General features: G+C 47.7%; 2 long non-coding RNA genes across 12 annotated transcripts in view; one reads left to right on the top strand and one right to left on the bottom strand.

Moving 5' to 3' along the window:
- The window catches only part of LOC140454057 (uncharacterized), a 37,742-nt gene extending 37,020 nt beyond the window's left edge, over positions 1–722 (bottom strand). For all 6 annotated transcript variants that reach the window (XR_011952556.1, XR_011952552.1, XR_011952555.1 and 3 more), the window contains exon 1: positions 594–722. This is a non-coding gene — a long non-coding RNA (uncharacterized lncRNA). The remainder of the gene's footprint in view (positions 1–593) is intronic.
- Positions 723–1,242: 520 nt separating this feature from the next.
- Positions 1,243–21,935, top strand: part of LOC140454056 (uncharacterized) — a 52,885-nt gene continuing 32,192 nt past the window's right edge. For 2 of the 6 annotated variants that reach the window (XR_011952546.1, XR_011952549.1), the window contains exons 1-3: positions 1,243–1,359; positions 2,348–2,462; positions 18,452–18,588. This is a non-coding gene — a long non-coding RNA (uncharacterized lncRNA). Of the gene's footprint in view, positions 1,360–2,347; positions 2,463–9,738; positions 9,920–18,451; positions 18,723–21,935 lie in introns of those variants that run through there. The other 4 variants (XR_011952548.1, XR_011952547.1, XR_011952550.1 and 1 more) reach the window with 4 other exon arrangements.

The following is a 21,935-nucleotide window of genomic DNA, read 5'->3' as shown; positions in this document are numbered from 1 at the left end:
GGTCGGCGCAACATCAAGGACTGAAGGACCTGTTCTGCACTGTGTTGTTCTCTGGCGATTGTGCTACAAGTATTTTTTACTGTCTTAAACAGAGTGATGGATCTTGTACTGTGAGCTTACGAAGTGTCACTGATCTCTACCAAACATGTTCGAGGTAGGGAATGCTGCCTGACATGCTGAGCTTTTCCAGCAACACATTTTTCAGCTCTGATCTCCAGCATCTGCAGTCCTCACTTTCTCCATGTACGACATAGAGTCAGGGCAATAATAAGATGCTGCAACAGGAGGGGGACAGGTAGCTCCATACAAAACCCGACTCCTTCTCAACTGTTTTCACCACAAAATCCGAGCACCTTCCAGAAAGGCACCACTATATCCCACCACAACATTTTGCCCCACAATGGTGGTATCTGGCTGTGCACTAAGAGGAGTGCAACAGCCTGGACTGGGACCCTGAAACGCTTGGTAAAGAGTCAAATCATCTGAGCATTGACAGCCCCACCACATTGCATGCATTTTCTATTGTTTTGTCTCTGTTCCTGACTTCCCTTGTTTTTCCTAATTAACCTGCTAAAAGTTGTTGTTACACACACCTGCACAAGCTGCGAATTGAACCCAGGCCTCTCGGTCCAAGATTCGGGATATTTTCACCGCATCACAAAACATCGACTCGAACTTCCTTTGTCCCTTGCCTGCTAAGTCACGCCTGAATCAACTCTGCAATTGGGAGGAAGAGGCGGAACAGAAGTACCGAGTAGCGGCCGGTCCTCCAACGTGAGTGAGGAGTGGGGCTAAAGCATTCTCGGGAAGTGAACGCTACAAGATTGGTCAGAGAGCAAACAATTTTGCAGGATTGATCATTCTCACTGCATAGTGGAGCATTAAATCTCTCTCATAAATCAATGTGAGATTTTAAGAAATCCTGTCGTTGAAATGTAAATCTGATAACGTACATATTTCAAATCGATTTGCACAACTCGAGTAAGAAACTTCTTTTCAAACTCCCAGAACGATTGGTAATTTACATAACTGGCCGTTATGGTTGATTTGGACCGGACAATCTATTTGCATGCTAGACATCTCTATGACTGTAACACGACAAAACAATTGTTAATGACTAATATTTTGCCTATCAGTCTGTGCAGATATGAATATTCTCTGTGAACCCACACATAACCTTAGGCGCACGCGCAGTTTGGTTTCTGTGCAGAGCATGCGCAATGTCACATTGGTCAGTGCAGAGAGACATGGAGCTGCTTTCTCCGGCAGCGACTGCGATCGGCTTCAGAGAGTGACGTTCAGAGCCGGTGTGCGGGACCCTCGCTGGGAGAAAGAAGCGGAGAGAATTCACAAGTAAAGGTTAAAAAAAAATCGAAAAAGACCCTCCAGGCCCGGAGAAAGAGGTGGCGGTCTCTGATCAGGGAAGCGGCCCAGGGTCACGGCCGCCATTTGTTTGAGGGAAGAGGGAGCGCGGACCTGCGGGCCGCCATCTTGAGAAGGTCAAGGTGCAGGAGGGCGGGGCTCTCGGGGTGTGTCGAACAATCAGAGGAAAGGGAAGACCCATTGTTATTGATTAATTCCACGAACACAGCTTCACTGGGCGGTCCTGCAGGAATATCCTCTCTCAGTCCTGCTGTGATGTTTCACCCAATCAGAACCAGCAGCTCTCCTCCTCTCTCAGCTCCCCTTCTGTCCTTCCTGCAGCATCTGTCCCCTGGAACATTGAGCTGCCTGTCCTGTCCCTCCCTAAATGTGTTTCTGTAATACCTGTGATATCCCAGTCCCATCTTCGATTACTTCACTAAAGACAGGAATGCACCCGATGGATTTTTCTTAACATCAGCAATTGTTTAATACTCACTTGCAGGTTTTTAATTACATCGTTTTTGAAGCATTTATTTCACATTCAATCATTTGCAATGGTGGGATTTGAACCTGTGTCCAGAGAACACTTGCTGAGTTTCTGGATAAATTGTCACACAATAATGCCACTAGGCCATCACTTCGCCTGCTCACAGTTTGTATATCCCAGTGCAACATGAATCAAAAGTCTTTCATCCTGCACAATTGTTTGTCCCGGCACTCTGGTGATGTGACTCAGTACCTCTCCATGTGGTATCCCTCACTGTGTGGGTCTAATTGCTGCCTCTGTCAGCGTCTCTCACTCTTGAAGCGACTCCAGATCATGAGCCAACAGAATTCTCCACTCCAGAGAGATGAGGCAGCATAGGTCAGGAATGGAGACTGGGAAGTTCCAGATCTCTGTGGGCTCAGTGCCATTCGACATGTGTAACCCTCACAGCATCAGTCTAATTTCCCATTCTGCCTATTTCTGTGTCTTCTACAGGTAATCAGGGAGTTCCTGACTCAATAGACTGCCAACTGCTGGTTGGTACGATGGTTGGTCAGCCAGAAAGACAAAGTCAGGGAGGTCGGGAGTCTTCAATAAGTCCTGCTGCCAGGTAAGATCATTCCAGTGCACAGAGCAGAAAGTAATAAGGGGGATCCAAACATCAGCTAACAAGACATGACATAGAGAAATTTGCTGGAGGGGGAGCACAGTGCAGACACACCCCAGGCTCAATCACCACGCCTGTTGCAAGTTTTGTTGTAATGAGACAGCATCGGGAGTTCCCAGTTATCAGTCCTGGCCTGTGCTTCCTTAGGGATCATCAGAACAACTGAGGGGAAAGCAGGCCTCCCACGAGAGGGTGGTAATGCTGCCTGGGATCTTTCTGTTCCCTATTCCCTCTCCAACACTGTATCTATGGCTTGTATTGAGGACCAGTGTCTTCAATCATTCTAACTCCTATAACAGTTCCTATCTCTGTCACCTCCTCCCCTCTCACCAATTATTTCACATATTTGAAACCTCCAGTCCAGATGACCATCCTATCGCTGTAACTTGCTTCAGTCTCTACAACATGCCTTGTCTCGATAGTCTCCTCCTCCAATAACTGGAGACAGAGGGTCTGTTTCTGTGCGGCATGACTCTTCGGCCGAGGTTTCCTAAATGAACTGAGTCGCGTTTGCCTGTGTTTGGCTCATATCCCTTCAAACCTTCTCCTCTCCATGTACCTGCCCGAGTGTCTTTTCCATGTTGTAATTGTACTTGTTTTTACCATTTCCTCTGGCAGTTCATTCCATCTATGCACCATCCTCTGTGGATAATGTTGCCCCTCAGCTCCCTCTTAAAATCCTTGCTCTCTCACCTCACGTTTATGCCTCTAGCTTTGGACTCACTTACTCTTGGCAATTCACCTTCCTTAGACCCTACATGGTTTCATAAACCTTTATAAGAAATATTGACGACAGTGTTACCAATATCTCCAACTCATGTACTCAATGCTCTGAACAATGAAGACAAGTGTGCCAATTGCCATTTTCAACACCCTGTCGCCCTGTGATGCCAGTCCAAGGAACAATATAACTGCACCCCTTGGTCTCTCTCTTTTCTGCAACACTGTCCAGGGCCCGACCATTAACTGTGTTAGTCCTCCCTGGTTTGTCTGAACTAAACCCAACACCTGAATTAAACTCCATCTTTCATTCCTTGGCCCACTGGCCCAGTTGATTACCATCCCCTTCGATAACTATATTCACTGCCCACTCTTCCATTAATCTTGGTATCCACAAACATACTAACAGGGACTGCTATATTTTCACTCAAATTGTTTATGTAAATGGTGCACAACAGTGGTCCCAGCACCAATCCTTCCAGCACACTGCTGGTCAGAGGCCCCAGTCTGAACAACAACCCTCTCCCACCACCCTCTGTCTCCCACTGTCATCCCATTTTGTATCCAGTTGGCTAGCTCTCCCTGATCCCATGTGATCTACCCTTACTAACCAATGTATCATGTTACACCCTGAAGAAGGGTTTGCAGAAGCCAGAAACAATGTCTGTTGCTCTGCCTTCGTCTACCTTTTTGGTCACATCTTGAGCAAACTCCAGTCAAGTTTGTGAGACATGTTTTCCCATGCACAAAGCCATGCTGGCTGTCCGTAATCAGGCCTTGTCTTTCCAAATGCATGTAAGGCCTACTTCTCAGAATTACCTCCAACCACTGACCCACCCTGATGTCTCGCTCATCAGTCTGTAGTTCCATGGCTTTCTCTTGCAGCCTTTCTTAATTAATGACACAACATTATAATCATAGTCAGAGAGTCATACTGCACTCTTTGGTTAACGCTAACCATACTCTAAAACGGATCTCATCTCACCTGCCTGTTCCTGGATCATATCCCTCCAAACCTTTCCTATTCCTGTACTAATCCTAATGTCTTTTAAACATTGTAATTGTCCCCATGTTCACCCCTTCCTTGGGAAGTTAATTCCACACACAACCCACCCTCTGTGTAACAATGTGCCTCATGTCTTTTTTTTTAAATGTTTCTCCTCTTAACTTAAAAATGTAGTGCCTTGTCTTGAAACTCCCCTGTCCATGGGAAAAGACAACTCCCATTAACTCTATCTATCCCCCTCATGATTTTATAAACTGTTATGATGTTATCTGTCAACATTCAGGTTTCAGAGAAAAATACCAACCTGTTCAGCCTTTCTTTATACTGAAGCCTTTCGTACCCAGCCACATCCCAGTAAATCTCCTCCCAACCCTTTCCAGCTTAATAATATCCTTCCTATAACTGGGCGACCAGAACTGGACACAGTATTCCAGAAGAGGACTCACCAATGGCCTGTATAATCTCAATATGACTTCCCAACTCCTATATCCAAAGGACTGAGCAATGAAAGCAAGTGAGGCCAGCACCTTTTTTAAACTTTCCTGTCCCTCCCTGTTGCAAACTTCAAAGAATTATGTAGCTGAACCCTGAGGTCCCTCTGTTCTACAACACTACTGAAGGTCTTGCCATTAATTGTATAAGTCCTGCCCGTGTTTGTTGTACCAAGGGCATTACCTCGGATTTTTTCAGATTGAACTCCATCTACAGTTTTTCAGCCATTCACACATTTCATCAGGATCCCTTTGTAATCTCAGAAAACCTTCTTCACTGTCCACAATGCAACCCTCCAGTCTAACAGCCTATCACACATAGCTCTCTATGGTCCAAATATCTCTGCTTGGGGCCCTACAAATTCTTCACCAGCTTCCCACAATGTCCTGAGATCCATTTGATCAGGTGGTGGGGATTTATCTACCTTTGTGTTTTAAAACCTCCAGCACCTCCTTTTCTATAATGTGGACTCATTTCAAGATGTTGAGACATCGAGATGAACAGCACAGAAACAGGCCCTTCGGACCAACTCCTGCATGACGTTTCTAGTCACATTTGCCACAATTTTGCCAATATCCCTCTGACCCCTTGCTATTCATCCACCCATCCACATGCCTTTTAAATGTATTTCTATCAGCCTCCACTATTTGCTCTGGCAGCTTATTCCATCCACTCTGCGGGAGCCAGTTGTCCTTTATACCCCTTTGAAAAGTTTCCCTCGCCTGGGGAAATGACCTTGTCTATTGACCCTGTCGATGACCATCATGATTTTAAACACCTTTTATCGGTTAACTCCTCAGCCTCCCATGTTCAACTGAAAACGGCCCCAGCCTATTCAGGCTTTTCCCTGAAGTACAAACCCTCCAACCCTGGCAACATCTTTGGTCATTTCTTCTGAAACCTTTCATGTTCCATGACATCCAGAATTGCAGACCAGAATTGCACACAGTATTCCAATAGTGGTCAGGCCAAACACTGTTTAGTTCCCTGAGCGCCCCAGTCTTTATCCACAGTAAGTTCCAAAGTGAAATATTTATTTTGGATCTTGTAGTTTCGCACATTGTTGCCTTCATTGATAATTAAGGAGACCGGGTTTGTCCCGAGCTCTTCTTTTGCTCTTAATATACTTGTAGAGTCTCTTTGGATTCTCCTTAACTTTCTCTGTCAAAGCGATCTTGTGTCCCCTTTTTACATTCCTGATTTCCATCCTAAGTGTATTTCTACAACCCTGATGCTCCCGAAAGGATTCTCTTGAGTCAGCCAGTTATATCTGACATGTGACCCCTTTTTTCATAACCACAGCCTCGAAACTCAGTCAGTGTTTCCTAATTCAGTCAGCATTGAGCTGCACACTAACAGGAACACGCTGGTGCTGAACACTCCTTTTATCTCGGTTTTAAAATATTCCTACTTGCCAGACTTCCCTTTACCTGCCAATAACCTCCCCAGATCTACTTTAAAAATTCCTGTCTAATACTAACTTGCTCCATTGAATAACTTTAACTTGTGGACCAGGCCTGTCCTTTTCCATCGCTATTTTCAAACTAATACAATTGTGGTAACTTTCCAAAGTGCTCCCCCACTAACACCTCAGTCCCGTTCATGACCTTGTTTCCTAAGGGGAGGTCAAGTTTAGCCCCATTCTCCAGTTGGGCAATTTACATAATGACTGGGAGTTTTCAGAACACACTTAACAAATTCTTTCCATCCAAATGCTTAACTTAGCAGCAATCCCAGTCCAGGTTTGGAGCGGTTAAGGTCCCCTATCATTACAACCCTATTATTCTAAGAGATATCTGAAATCTCCTGATATATTTTCTCCTTCATCTCCCGTTGCCTATCGCTGTAGTACGACCGTAGAAAACTAATGACCAATTTTTATTTCCCAGCTCCACTAATATCGTTTAACTGGGTGATCCTGCATGAATACTCCCTCTAGGCACTGCTGGGATTTTTCCCCCAACAAACCCACCAGCTCTCCTCCTGTTTTGCTTCCTGTTCTATCCTTCCTGTAGTATCTGTCTCCGGAACATTGAGCTGCTGCTCCTGTTGCTCCCTCAGCTGTGTTTCTGTAATATCTATGGTATCCCAATCCCATGTTCCCATCCATGCTCTGGGTTCATCTGCCTTATCTGTCTGGCCCTTTGCATTGAAATAACGTCGGTTTAATCCACCAGTTTTCCCTAATTGTCTGCTATGTTCTTGCCTGTTTTGTCTCCTTATATTCCTCTCTTTAACATTTGTACCAGCCTCAACTTTCTTTCTGGCCTTACAACTCTTTGGGTTCACACAGACCTGCCAGACAAGTTGAAATCCTCTCGAGCAGCTCCAGCAACGTTCCCCATCAGGAACGTTCCCAGTTCAGGTGTATTCTCCACCCTGTCTACCTGTGCTGACACCTTCAGACATCCAGGGACTTGCCCACCGAGGTCCCTGTATTCCTCAGTACTCCAGAAGGACCGACAATTCATGATGTATATCATTCGTTTCTTAGACTTCCCACAGTGCATTACCTCACAGTGATCAGAAGTAAACTCTGTCTCACATTACTCTGCTCAGTTTATCATCTGATCGATATCAGACTGCAGCCTGAGTCCATCCCCCTCACTATGGACAACACCCTCACCTTTCATGTTATCTGCAAACCTACTCATGTTACCTTCTGCTTTCACATCCGAGTGATTAATGTCTATAATGAACAGCAATGACTCCTGCACAGATCCCTGTGGTACACCCGCTGGACAAAAGCTTTCAATCACAAAACCAACCCTCCACCAATTGCGGACCCAATTCACCAACTTACCTTGGATCCCATCGGATCTTCCCTTTTGGACCAGCCTTCCGTGTGGGACCTCGTCAAAGACCTTAATGAACTCCATATAAACCACATCATCTGCACTGCCCTCATCAATATCAGAGGACAGTCGTCTAGCAAATCCATACAGACAAACCCTAATGAAATTGCGGGGTTTTTTTTTGGCGAATGCCTTGTATCGGTGTTCTTCTTCCTCTTTTTGCAGTTCTGATGTACTGCAGCGTGTTGTGGCCCTTTTGAACAGTGTCTTGATGCAACTTCTTTTGTGTGTGTTGGGGTGGTTGCTTTCGTAGTTCAGGACTTGGTCTGTGTGTGTGTCTTTCCTGTAAACCTTTGTGGTGAATTATCCATTCGGTGTTCTCTGCACCATCACGTCTAGGAATGGGAGTTGGTTGTCCTTTTCTTCCTCTCTAGTGAATCGGATTCCTGTGGGTGTGGCGTTGATGAGCCGGTGTGTGTTCTCTATTTCTGTGTTTTTAATTATTACAAAGGTGTCATCTACATATCTGACCCAGAGTTTGGGTTGAATTTGCGGTAAGACTGTTTGTTCTAACCTTTGCATTTCTGCTTCTGCTATGAGTCCAGAGATGGGTGAGCCCATGGGTGTGCCGTTGATTTGTTCATATATTTGGTTGTTGAATGTGAAGTGTGTTGTGAGGCACAGGTCTAGTAGTTTGAGTATGCCGTCTTTGTTGATAGGTTCAACGTCCTGTTGTCTGTTCTGTATGTCCAGCAAATTGGCTATTGTTTCTCTGGCTAGGGTTTTGTCGATAGAGGTGAACAGTGCCGTTATATCGAATGAGACCATAGTTTCTTCCTTGTCTATGTGTATATTTCTGATGATGTCCAAGAATTTCTGTGTTGACTGTACAGAGTGTCTGGATCCACTGATCAGGTGTTTCAGTTTCTGCTGAAGTTCTTTAGCCAGTTTGTGTGATGGTGTCCCTGGTAGTGATACTATGGGTCTGAGTGGGATGGCTGGTTTGTGCACTTTAGGTAGTCCATAGATTCTGAGGGTGTTCTTACTTTCAGGTTTCATTCTCTGTAGGTCAAACCTGGTTATCTGTCCTTTTTTTTGTAGGTTTCTGAGTGTGTTGTTTTTCCTATTGGTGAGCTGTGGCGTGAGGTCAAACTCCACGCAATTTCATCCACAGATGCCTCAGGGAAAGACAACAGAGTGAAGACATGTCATGACCCAAAGGACTAACCACACTACCATACATCAAGAACATTTCGGAACTGACAGCCAGACTACTGCGACCACTCAGACTCATAACAGCACACAAACCAACAGCCACTCTCCAACAACAACTCACCAGAACGAAGGACCTGATACCCAGCATGAGCAAAACCAACGTAGTGTACAAACTCCCATGCAAGGACTGCACAAAACACTACATAGGACAAACAGGAAGACAGCTAACGATCCGCATCCATGAACACCAACTAGACACGAAACGACACGACCAGCTATCCTTAGTAGCCACACACGCAGATGACAAGCAACGTGAGTTCGACTGGGACAACACTACTATTATAGGACAAGCTAAACAACAGAACAGCCAGGGAATTGCTGGAAGCATGGCACTCATCCACAGATTCAATCAATAAGCACATTGACCTGGATCCAATATGCCGGCCACTGCAGCGGACAGCTGGAACTAACAACCGGAAGCGGCAGATACAAACCACTATAAATGCCGGAGGAAACATCACAGAAGCGCTTCACAGGAGGCTCCCAAACACTGAGGATGTCACCTAGACAGGGGACGAAACGTCTGCAACACAAATTCCCAGCTCGGTGAACAGAACCACAACAACGAGCACCCGTGCTACAAATCTTCTCACAAACGTTGAAGCCCTTTAGACTCTACAAAGCTCCGTCATGAACAAGCCACCATCTCTCTATTTCCTTTGCCTTCTTCAGTGTCTGCAACTCTCGCTGTATCTTCCAGTAACGTTCTTTATTAATGCAGGTCTGCCTAGCTCCCCAGATAACCTGTTTCATCCCCTACAGCTCCTCAATCACTGTAACACCCTCTGCTCTGTCTCATTGACCTCTTCCCCACTGTCGTCCAGGCACAACAGCGATCCTGTAAGAGAGCAGTGCGGATTGTGATGTTATAAATCTCAGCTGAGGCTTGAGGCCTACCATTACCTGGGAGTCACAGGGGGAGAGAACCTGAGAGAGTACAGCACAAAGCGGGAAAATATAAATCAGCAGCGAGGGTCAAGGCCGACTGGGACTTGGATTTGGATGAAAAGCAGAGCAGGAGGCTCGAAATCAGCACCAAGTCACAGAGGGAGTGACCGTGTGAGGGAGCAACTTGGAGCAGGGGCTTGAGGCTGACTCACACCTGGAAGAATGTAAATCAGTACTGAGGATCGAGGCCCAGTTGTACCTGGGAGTCAGAGAGACGGTGACCCTGTGAGGGAGCAGACTGGAGTGAGAGCTGGACGATTACACGTCCGAGGAGACACATCACTGTGTGTGCACGTGTCCCTCCATTGTTCTGTGTGTGTGTGTGTGTGTGTGTGTGTGTGTGTGTGTGTGTGTGTGTGTCCCCTTCCCTCGCTGTGTGTGAGCATGTCCCTCCCTCACTGTGTGTGTGAGCGTGTCCCTCCCTCAATATGTGTGTGTTTGTGTGTGCATATGTCTGCGTGTTTCCCTCCCTCACTTTGTGTGTGTGTGTCCCCTCGCTGTGAGTGTGTGTGTGTCCCTCCCTCGCTGTGTGTGTGTGTGTCGCTCCCTTGCTGTGTGTGTGTGTGTGTGTCCCTCCCTCGCTGTGTGTGTGTGTGTCGCTCCCTTTGTGTGTGTGTGTGTGTGTGTGTTTGTGTCCCTCCCTCGCTCTGTGTGTGTGTGTGTGTGTGTGTGTGTGTGTCCCTCCCTCGCTGTGTGTGTGTGTTTGTGTGTGTGTCCCTCCCTCGCTGTGTGTGTGTGTGTGTGTGTGTGTGTGTGTGTGTGTGTGTGTGTGTGTGTCCCTCCCTCACTGTGTGTACGTGCGTGTGTGTGTGAGTGTGGCCCTCCCTTGCTGTGTGTGCATGTGTCTCCTCCTCGCTGTTTGTACGCGTGTCCCTCCCTCGCTGTGTGTGTGTGTATGCGTGTGTCCCTCCCTTGCTGTGTGCGTGTGTCCCTCTCTCGCTGTGTGTGTACGTCCCTCCCTCGCTCTGTGTGTGTGCATGTCCTTCCCTCCCTCGCTCTGTGTGTGTGTGTGTGTGTCCCTTCCTTCGCTGTATGTGTGTGTGTGTCTTTCCCTCGCTCTGTGTGTGTGCATGTCCCTCCCTTGCTGTGTGTGTGCGTGTGTGCGTGTGTGTGTCCCTCCCTTGCTTTGCGTGTGTGTCCATCCCTTGTGTTTGTGTGAGCGTGTGTGCATGTGCCTCCCTTGCTCTGTGTGTGTGTATGTATGTGTGCGTGCCCCTCCCTCGCTTTGCACGTGCGTGTCCATCCCCTATGTGTGTGACCACCTTGCTGAGTGTGTGTGTCCCACCCTTGCCGTGTCTGTGTGCGTCCCCTCTCGCTGTGTGTGTGTCCCCCCTCTCAATTTCTGTGCACATGCCCGCCCCCTCGACATGTGTGTGATTGTCCCTACTTCGCGATGTGTCCATGTCCCTCCGTTGGAGTGTATGTGCGTGTCCCTCCCTCACTGTGTGTCTGCATGTCTCTTCCTCGTTGTGTGTGCGTATCCCTTTCTTGCTGTTTGTGTGCGTGTCCCTCCCTCTGTGTGTTTGTGTTTGTGTGTCTTCGCTGCGTGTCTGTGCGTGTCCCTCCCTCGCTGTGTGTGTGTGTGTGTGTGTGTGTGTGTGTGTGCGCGTGTCCTCCTCGCTATGTGTGTGTGTGTCCCTCCCTCGCTGTGTGCATGTGTCCCTCGCTCTGTGTATGCGCACGTCCCTCCCTCGCTGTGTGTGTGTGTGTCCCTCCCTCGCTGGGCGTGTGTGTGTTCCTCCCTCGATTTGCGTATGTCTCTGCGGGTATCCCCCTCACTGTGTGTGCGTGCATGTCCTTCCCTCGCTGTGTGCCTGCGTGTAACCCCCTCACTCTGTGTGTGTGTGCATGTCCTTCCCTCGCTGTGTGTCTGCGTGTATCCCCCTCGCTGTGTGTGTGTGTGTGCATGTCCTTCCCTCGCTGTGTGTCTGCGTGTATCCCCCTCACTGTGTGTGTGTGTGCATGTCCTTCCCTCGCTGTTTGTCTGTGGGTATCCCCCTCACTGTGTGTGTGTTTGTGTGCATGTCCTTCCCTCGCTGTGTGTCTGCGTGTATCCCCCTCACTCTGTGTGTGCGTGCATGTCCTTCCCTCGCTGTGTGCCTGCGTGTAACCCCCTCACTTTGTGTGTGTGCATGTCCTTCCCTCACTGTGTGTCTGCGTGTATCCCCCTTGCTGTGTGTCTGCGTGTATCCCCCTCACTGTGTGTGTGTGTGCATGTCCTTCCCTCGCTGTGTGTCTGCGTGTATCTCCCTTGCTGTGTGTCTGCGTGTATCCCCCTCACTGTGCGTGTGCGCATGTCCTTCCCTCGCTGTGTGTCTGCGGGTATCTCCCTCACTGTGTGTGTTTGCGTGTCGCTCCCTTGCTGTGAGTGTGAGTGTGTGTGTGTGTGTCCAAAATTTGCACCATCAGTGGATTGGCCATCATAAATTGACTGTGGTATTCAGGAATGTGTGGTTTAAGTAAGTTCACCACGAGAAATGCAGGGTTTAATGTATAGGTAGAGGGGTGGGTCTGGGTAGGATGCTCTTCAGAGTTTTGGAATGGACTGGTTGGGCCGAATGGCCTGGTTGCACACGATGTCTAATCTATTCAGGTTATTGTCCAGCTCTGTCAACCATCACCGTCTCTTACACCTTGCCTTATCCCAATATTCTCCTTAACACTGTAATCTCCTCCAGACTCTAAAACATTCCTTGCCTATGTAACCTTCTCCAGTCCTGACAAAGATCGATATGTCTGTCACCTCTTTCTGCTTTTAGAACCCTCACTATAACTATTACCATTTGGTACGGCACTCCCAATCATTGTTCCCTCTTGAAACTCCCATAAACATTTGTATCTTTGAAAACTCATCTGGACTGTCTCAATTTCCCTTTGACAGTTACGTGCTGAGACCTGCTCTATTTCAGTGAAGTAATTAAGTCTTGGCAACACTCACTGTTATAATCTCCCTCCAGCCTTACAGCACTGAGGATCTGTAGAAGGTCTTTTCACCCCGACAGCCATCTCTGTGTCTGTAATCTCCTCCACTCCCCATAATACATTCTCTCTGAGCTCCTCTGTAGTCCACTAAACTCTCCCTAACACTGTCTGTATCAGTGTAACCTTCTCCAAAAAACAACCTTCCCTATCTGTGTAAATCCCTACACCAGTCCCTATCCCTCTCAGCTCCGTCTAACAATACAACCCTCCATGTCTGTGTATTCACCTTCAGTCCCTACTCACCTCCCTATCTGTGTAACCTTCTCCATGCATTTTTGCTTCAGTCTCTTCAACTGTCCCTGTCAGTGTAACCTCTTCCAGACGCGAAAACTCTCCTCTTTTTGACTTACTCAGACCACACAACCCTCACTATCTATAACCTACTCCTGTCTGAGAAACCTACCTCTGCAAATTGCTCCAATTCTCCATAAGCTCCTGCAGCTCTTACATCCCTCCCTATCGACCAAATCTCTTCCAGTCCCTAAACACCAACAGTCTGTGGAGACCCGACCACCATCCCTATCAGTGTAATCCTCTCAGGTTTCTGCAGTAATCCTGATCTGTCGAACTCACTCCATGCCTGTTCCTCTCCCAATCCAGTCCCTACAAAACCCACTATCTATTTAACACCCTCCTGTCACTATCACCCCCATGTCAATGTAAGCGCCTCCTGTGTTTCTCCACCATCTACCCATCTCCATAACCTTGTCCAGCTCTTACACCACTATCTGTTTAAACGTCACCTTCCTCTACAACTTCCTCCTGTTTGCGCTATGCTCCCTTATCTGTGAAACTGTGTCTGACCAAAATTGTTATCCCAGTGTCTGAAAAGAAATCCAGATTCCACAGCCTCCATAACCCCCAGAACCTAAGCCTTCCTATGTCTACAAACATCTTCAGTCACGACTCCCCTGAATATCTCTGTTTGTTCTTCCAGTAGATACAAATATCTTTATCTCTGTAATCTGCTCAGCTCCCTAAAACACTCCCTGCCTGTGATCCAGCCCTGTCCTACAAACATCCTTATCCCTGTAAACTTCTCTATCCCTCCCAACATTCCCATCTCCATGAACCTGTCAGCCCTACAGCTCTCCACATTTCTGTAACCTCCTGTGGGTCTATGGTCCTCCCACCCTGTGAAACTACCTTTCATCCCCATATTCCTCCCAATCTGGGTCCTCTGCTCCAGATCAGGCCGTTGCTGTCTCTGTAAACACCTCCACTCCTGACAACTCTTCCCATTTGTGTAACCTCGTTCAGACCCCATACTCTCCAGCTTCCTGAATCCTCTTCCTGCATTGCAACCAAAACCACATGTTTCTGTAATATCCACCAGTGCTTACACCTTCCCCAACTCAGGAACCACTTACAGTCCTAACAAAGCACCTAAACTGCGAACCCTCTCATTTCCCTACAATCCTCCCCAACTCCCTCCCTCCTGAAATGCCTTCATCACCATGAAACCACAAAATTACTGAAGCCTACTTTTGGCATTGCAATCCTCCGAATGTCTGCGAAATCCTCCTGTCCTGATATCCATCCCTATCTCTGTAACCCCCACCACCCTCCAGTGTCCTTCTGGGGAACATGGCAGAGGAGGGAAGATGTGTAAAGTCCAAGCCATGTTACGGAGGTAGAATTCTGGGAATTTCAGATTTGGTCAAATGTCTGTGGTGTGAAGATTATTGGCGAGGACTCTAAAGACAGGATTTATGACGACTTGGAAAACGAGAGTTAAATTAGCCAGTCAGTTATGGGTTTGTGTGGAGTCAGGTCATGCCTCACAAACCTTATTGAATTCTTTGAGGATATGGCAGAATATGTTGATGGCTCATTCAGAAAAGAAGGAAAATTGGGATACAGGGAAATCTGTCTGTCTGGATACAGGATTGGATGGCCCAGAGAAGACAGAGGGTGGCAGCAGATGGACAGTATTGAGCCTGGAGCTCAGTGACCAGTGGTGTTCTGTAACAATTGGCACTGGGACTCTGCTCTCTGTGATTTGTGTAAATGATTTGGATGTGGATGTTGGAGAGTAGGTTAGTAAGTTTGCCAATAACATGAAGGTTGGTGGAGTGGTGGGGATTGTGGAGGGCTGTTGTAGGTTGCAATGGGACATTGACAGGACGCAGAGCTGGGCTGGAAGTGGCAAATGGAGTCCAATCCGGAAAAGTGTGAAGTGATTCATTTTGGAAGTTCGAATTTGAATACAGAATACAGGGTGAAAGGCAGAATACTTGGCAGTGTGGAGGAACAGAGATCATGGGGTCGGTGTCCATAGATCCCTCAAAATCGCCACGCACGTTTGAAGGGTTGTAAAAAAGGCATATGTTGTGTTGGCTCCCCTTAGAAGGGGATTGACTGTAAGAGCCGTGAGGTTTTCCTGCATCTTTATAACGTCCTGGTGAGACCACACTTGGAATATTGTGTTCAGTTCTGGTCCCCTATTTACAGGAAGTCTGTGCACGTTTTAGAGAGTGTACACAGGAGATTTACCAAGATGCTGCCTGTAATGGAGAGCAGTTCTTACGAAAAAAGGTTGAGGGAGCTAAGGCTTTTTTCATTGGACTGAAGAAGGGGGCGGGGCGACTTTGTGGAGGTGAACAAGATGATGAGAGGCACAGAGTGAGTGAATAGTCTGAGACGTTTCCTCCTGTGGCATAAATGGTTATTACAAGGCGGCATAATTTTAAGGTGAATGGAGGATGGATAAGAGCATAGAGAATGGTAGGTGGTTGGATGGACTGCCAATGGTGGTAGTAAAATTACTTTCGGGACATTTAATAGAATCTTGGACAGATACACGGATAATAGTAAAATGAAGGGTATGTAGTTTACTTTGATCTTACAGTTGGACAAAGAGTTGGCATGAAATCATGGCCGAAGGGTCTTGGGCTGAACTGTTCTGCGTTCTGTGTTCAGTCTGGTAAACTGGGTAATATGCTCAGATCAGTGGAAGAAGGATATGGCATTCAGGAGGAGCTAGTGAACTGGTACAAAATTTGCTTGTTGGTTGTAGAAAGAGGGTGGTGGGAGACATGTTGTTTTTCTGACTGGAGGCATGTGACCAGCGGTAGAGTGGGTCCACTGTTGTTTGTCATTTGGATAAATGGTTTGGATGGAAACATTGGTTTCCTGGTCAGTAATTGTTTTGGGTGACACTGAAATTGGTGGTAAAGTGGACAGTGAAGAAGGTTATCTATGATACAACAGGATAAACAGTATTGCTGGGATAGTGGGCTGAAGAATAGCAGATGGAGTTTAATTAGATAAAGCTGGGGTGTTCCATTTTGGTGAAACAAACCAGGGTGGGGCCTGTGCAGTTAATGTTCGGGCCCTGTGTAGTGTTTTCAGTCAGAGACCCAGGGATGCAGGTATACAGTTCTTTGAATGTGGTGTCACAGGTAGACAGGCTGGTGAAGCAGGTGTTTGGGATGGTTACCTTCATTCAGGAGAGCATTTTTAGTAAGAGTTGGGATGTCATGTTGTGGCTGTAAAAGGCATTGGTGGGGCCACCATTAAAACATTGTTGATCAGTAGGAAGAACTCATCTAGTTCACTAACCTCCTTTCGGGAAGGACATCAGATTTTCTAACCTGGTCTGGCCGACATGTGACTCCAGACCCACAGCAATATGGCTGACTCTGAGCTACCCTCTGGGTAATTAGCAGAGGGGTCAAAGAACGTTGTTCCAGGCAGTGACACCCACATCCCATGAATGAATATATAAAAATACCTATGTCCCTGCGTACCTCTGCAAACACCTTCAGCTGCAGCAATCCGTCCTGGCTTTGTAACACCCTGACCACTCTCTGTAACACTCTCACCACCTCCAGCACCTTCACCTCTCCCTGTTCCTATTGTGTCAATGAACCCTGACCGTTGCTCCCCTTCCCGCAGCCCTCCTGCAAGCAGACCCATTGGAATCCATTAACATTTACTCCTAAATCACTCGATCACTTCAGGATTTTAAGTACTCATTGGTGATCTTCTCAGCTTCATAATCTAGTATGATCCCTTTTGTCCTGAGTGCGGGACCAGTGGGAATTTCTTGCTGAGGTTTTTACTGTTTCAATGGAATGTCCTTTTGTTGAGTATTTTGCGTTGTCAAATGTTTTCCACTGTTCATTAACAGGCACATATTTCAGTCTGTTTAGCCTATTTACCTTGGTCAGTTCTCCTCTCAACTTCATGTCATTGGTTATTTTTGTTTCTAGTTGTAGCTTGTCCTTTCTGTGATTCACTTTAAAACTTTATATTTCTTTAAATTGCACTTTATCACAATTTCCCAGAGGATCTCTCCAGGTGACATTACTCATTCACTAAGTTTCATTACATGGTCCCTCTGCGATAGTTATGTCCCTTAACAGTTGCACAATGTGTTTTTCAAAGAAACACTGAAAAAAAATTAACCGAACTCCTCTTCCAATATCAAGGTTGACCGTGTGATTGTCCCAGATTATACAAATAATAAAGTTTTCCAAAATTATCACAATACCTTTGTTAAAAAATTCCAATGAGTTCCTGATTAATGCAGTGACGAGCCATGAAATGCTGTTCGGTGGCTAAAACTATTCTGCTGCTTGAGTCCTTGGCAAGTAGTAGCCAGAATTTATATTCAGACTGACTCTACTTCATGATCTGAGGCTAAATGATTTCTCTGTAATGCCTTTGTTATCCATTATTGTTAGCGCTGCCCATTTTGCCTCAGTTTGCACAAGATGACGAACCACTGAATATTTTTGTTCACCCTGTATCCATGTCTCCCTGGTGTCGAAATCTCTTTTATCGCTGTGTCACAAATCCGTCGACCTTATTGCAGCAACGTTGTCCATTCAAAAAAAAAACATAAGATACTCTCTTCCACAATTTTCTGTCACAAATCTATTTGCTGATGTACAGTTTTAGTTAAACTCTGTCCCATCCTGTTCCGAATGCTTGTCTTCAGCCATATTCCCATGCTGTTCCATTGCTTCACCTTTTCCCTTTGGATTTGGAAAGCTCCTTTCACCTGCATCCTCTCTGTCAGTTTAATGCCCTGTCCATAAACCTACCGACATGATTGGCCAGGACACTGCTCCCAGCACAGTTCCAGGGGGACCATCCTAATAGTTTTTTTTAAATCAGGTATAGGATGTGTGAGTCTCTGGCTGACCAGCCTTTCTTGCCCAGCCCTAGAAGCCCTTGAGCTGAGTAACGTGCTTGGCCATTGCAGAGGGTCATTGAGAGGCAAACCCTTTGCTGTGGGGATGTAGTGCAGACCACGTGAGGATGGGCAGATGTCCTTCTCTAAAGGACAAATGTTTGGATTTGTTTTACATCAGTAATGGTTTCATACTTATTTGTGAATTGTTAATTCTTATTTTTAAAATTATTGATTTCAAATGTCTCCTTTTCAGATGGCGGGACTCAATCCTGCCTCCCCTGAACATTAGCTGAGGTTTTGGTTACATTCTCTCGCAATAATACCTCTAGGCCATTACTTCACCTGCTCACTGGGTGCTCATCCCTGAGCACTGATACCAGGGCATCATGAAGCTAAACCCATTCTTCCAACACAATTGTGTGATCCTGACATCTTCCAGCAATCTGGGACTATTTCTTAATATCGCTCCATTCTCCAGATCTCTGTGGGACTCAGTGCCATTCTCCATGTGCAACCCTCACTGCATCTGTTTAATTTCCCATTCTGTCTATTTCTCTGTCTCCTGTAGGTACTCAGGAAAGTCCTGACTCAATAGTCTTCCCAGCTGCTGGGTGGATCGTCCATTACCTCATTGAACACAGTTGGTCCGCCAGAGAGAGACAAAGGGAAAGGAGATCTGGAGCCTTCAATAAATCCTGTAGTGAAGTAAGGTCTCCCAAAGTGCACAGAGCAAAGAACAGTGAGAGTGCTCCAAACATCTGTTAACACAACATGACATAGATACAGTGCTGGAGGGGAGCACAGTACACACACGCACACCCTGGTGCTGGAAAAGCACGGTAGGTCAGGCAGCATCCGAGGAGCAGCCTGATCGATATTTCGGGCAAAAGCCCTTCATCAGGAACAGAGGCCGGGAGCCTGCAGAGTGGGGAGATAAATGAGAGAGGGGTGGGGATGGGGAGAAAGTAGCATAGAGTACAATAGGTGAATCGGATGGGGAAGGAGGTGATAGGTCAGAGTGGAGGATGGGGGAAGGTAGCAAAGAGTACAATGGGTGAATGGGGGTGGGGATGGGGGTGATCGGTCAGAGAGGAGGGTGGAATGGATAGGTGGGACGGGAGATAGGCCATTACGACAGGTCATGAGGGCGGTGCTGAGCTGGAAGGCTGGAGGCGGGGTGAGATGGGGGAAGGGGAAACGAGGAAACTGGTGAAGTCCATATTGATGCCCTGGGGTTGAAGTGTTCCGAGGCGGAAGGTGAGACGTTCTTCCTCCAGGCGTCGGGTGGTGAGGAAGTGGCGGTGGAGGAAGCCCAGGACCTGCATGTCCTCGGCAGAGTGGGAGGGGGAGTTGAAATGTTGGCTCACAGGGCGGTGGGGTTGATTGGTGCGGGTGTACCAGAGATGTTCCCTAATGTGCTCTGCTAGGAGGTGTCCAGTCTCCCCAATATAGAGGAGACCGCATCGGGAGCAACGGATACAATAAATGATATTGGTGGATGTGCATGTAAAGCTTTGGATGTGGAAGGCTCCTTTGGGGCCTTGGATGGTGGTGAGGGAGGAGGTGTGGGCACAGGTTTAGCAATTCCTGCAGTGGCAGGAGAAGGTGCCAGGAAGGGAGGGTGGGTTTTTGGGGGGCATGGAACTGACCAGTTAGTCACGGAGGGAAAGTGGAGAGGGGTGGGGAGGGAAAATATCCCTGGTGGTGGGGTCCGTTTGGAGGTGGAGGAAATGGCGGTGGATAATTTGGTTTATACGAAGGTTGGTCGGGTGGAAGGTGAGCACCAGGGGCGTTCTGTCCTTGTTACAGTTGGAGGGGTGGGGTTTGAAGGTGGAGGTGCGGGATGTGGACGAGATGCGTTGGAGGGCATCTGTTACCACGTGGGGAGGGAAATTCCGATCTCGAAAGAAGGAGGCTATCTGATGTGTTCTGTGGTGGAACTGGCCCATCTGGGAGCAGGTACAGCAGAGGCGGAGGAATTGGGAATAGGGGTTGGGAATTTTGCAGGCGGTAGGGTGGGAAGATGTGTAATCTAGGTAGCTGTGGGAGTCGGTAGGTTTGTAAAAAATGTTGGTGAAAGTTGGTTGTCATTAATGGGGATTGAGAGGCCCAGGAAGGGGAGGGAGGTATTAGAGATGGTCCAGATAAATTTAAGGTCAGAGTGGAATGTGTTGGTGAAGTTGATGAATTGCTCAAACTCCTCGAGGGAGCACGAGGTGGTGCCAATGCAGTCATCAATGTTGCGGAGGAAGACGTGGGGAGTGGTGCCATTGTCACTACGGAAGATGGACTGTTCTACGTAGCTAACAAAGAGACAGGCAGACCTGGGGCCCATACGGGTGCCCATGGCTACCCCTTTGGTCTGGAGGATGTGGGAGGATTTGAAGGAAAAATTGTTAAGGGTGAGGACAAGTTCAGCCAAACGAATGAGCGTATCGGTGGAAGGGTACTGTTGTGGACGTCGGGAGAGGAAGACGGTGGATGGAGGTGTAGAGGGATTGGATATCCCTCATTGTGAAGATGAGGCGTTGGGGGCTGGGGAAACGGAAGTCTTGGAGGAGGTGGAGGGTGTGAGTGGTGTCTCGAATGAATGTGGGTAGTTCCTGGACTGGGGGGACAGGACAATGTTGAGGTAGGCAGTCATGAGTTTGGTGGGGTAGGAGCATGCTGAGACAATGGGTCGGCCAGGGTGGTCAGGCTTGTGGATCTTGGGAAGGAGGTAGAACCGGGCAGTGGGGGATCCCGGACAATGAGGTTGGAAGCTGTGGGTGGGAGATCTCCTCCTGAGGTGATGAGGTTCTGTATGCTCTGGGAGATGACGGTTTGGTGATGGGAGGTGGGTCATGGTAGAGGGGTGGTAGGAGGAGGTGTCTTTGAATTGGCATCATGGCTTCAGCGGTGTAGAGGTCAGTGCACCAGACTACCACTGCACCCCCTCTATCTGCTGGTTTGATGGTGAGGTCGGTATTGGAGCAGAGGAAGTGGAGGGCTGCACGTTGTGAGGGTGAGAGGATGGAGTGGGGGAGGGGGTAGATAGGGTGAGGCAGTTAATATCTCGGTGCAAGTTGGAAATGAAGAAATCGAAGACAGGTAATAGGCCAGCGCGGGGTGTCCAGGCGGATGGAGTGTATTGGAGGCACGCAAAGGGGTCCTCAGAAAATAGGCGGGAGTCTTCATTGTAAAAGTAAGCTCTGAGGCGGAGGTGGTGGAAGAAGTGTTCGATGTCACGGCGTGTATTAAATTAATTGATGTGTGGATGGAAGGGGATAAAGGTGAGGCCTTTGCAGAGGACTGATCATTCGTCCTCAGTGAGGGGGAGGTCAGGGGGAATGGTGAAAACACGGCAGGAATGGGAGCTGGGACCAGGCGTAGGTGTGGAGCTGGGGGAGGCGACGGAGCCTGTAACTGGAGTGGGTGTGGTGTTAGGGGGAATGGGGATCGAGTCATGAGCAGGGGTGGTGTTACCCTCAGGGTTCTGGGGGCAGGGATGGTGATGGTGGGACCTGGGGGTGGTGTCAGCAGAATGCAGCTGAGTGACATTGGTGTGGGCGGAAGTGGTGGCAAACAAAGCAGTGGGGGGGCGAGGAAGTCACTGAGTGTGTGACATCAGCGATGATGTGAGGGGCGGGAATGATGTCACTTGTGGTGTTTGCGGAATTGTGAGGGTGGCATTTACTTTATTTTAACCAATAATTTCCTGTCACAAATCTGTTTGACAATGTTGTATTTTAATTAAACTCACCCCCTTCCTGTTTCTTTCTTTTGGTCTTCATTCACATCTCGATGGTGTTCCAATAATTCAACCTTTCTCTTTGGACTTGGGAAGTTCTATTCACCTCAGACCTGTCCCCCTCCTCATCTGTGTCCATTTGTAGCACACTGCATAATGTGGTACCAGTGGGTCTAATTGCAGCCTCCGTCAGTGTCTCTCACTCTTGCATCTACTCCAGATCCTGAGCCAACAGCATTCTCCACACCAGAGGGAAGCAACTGCACAGGCCATGGATGGAGACCGGGAATTTCCAGATCTCTGTGGGACTCAGTGCCATTCT

Source organism: Chiloscyllium punctatum, chromosome 28 (assembly GCF_047496795.1).
Source record: "Chiloscyllium punctatum isolate Juve2018m chromosome 28, sChiPun1.3, whole genome shotgun sequence".
NCBI classification, from domain to species: domain Eukaryota; kingdom Metazoa; phylum Chordata; class Chondrichthyes; order Orectolobiformes; family Hemiscylliidae; genus Chiloscyllium; species Chiloscyllium punctatum.
This window is presented reverse-complemented; position numbering and strand designations above follow the sequence as displayed.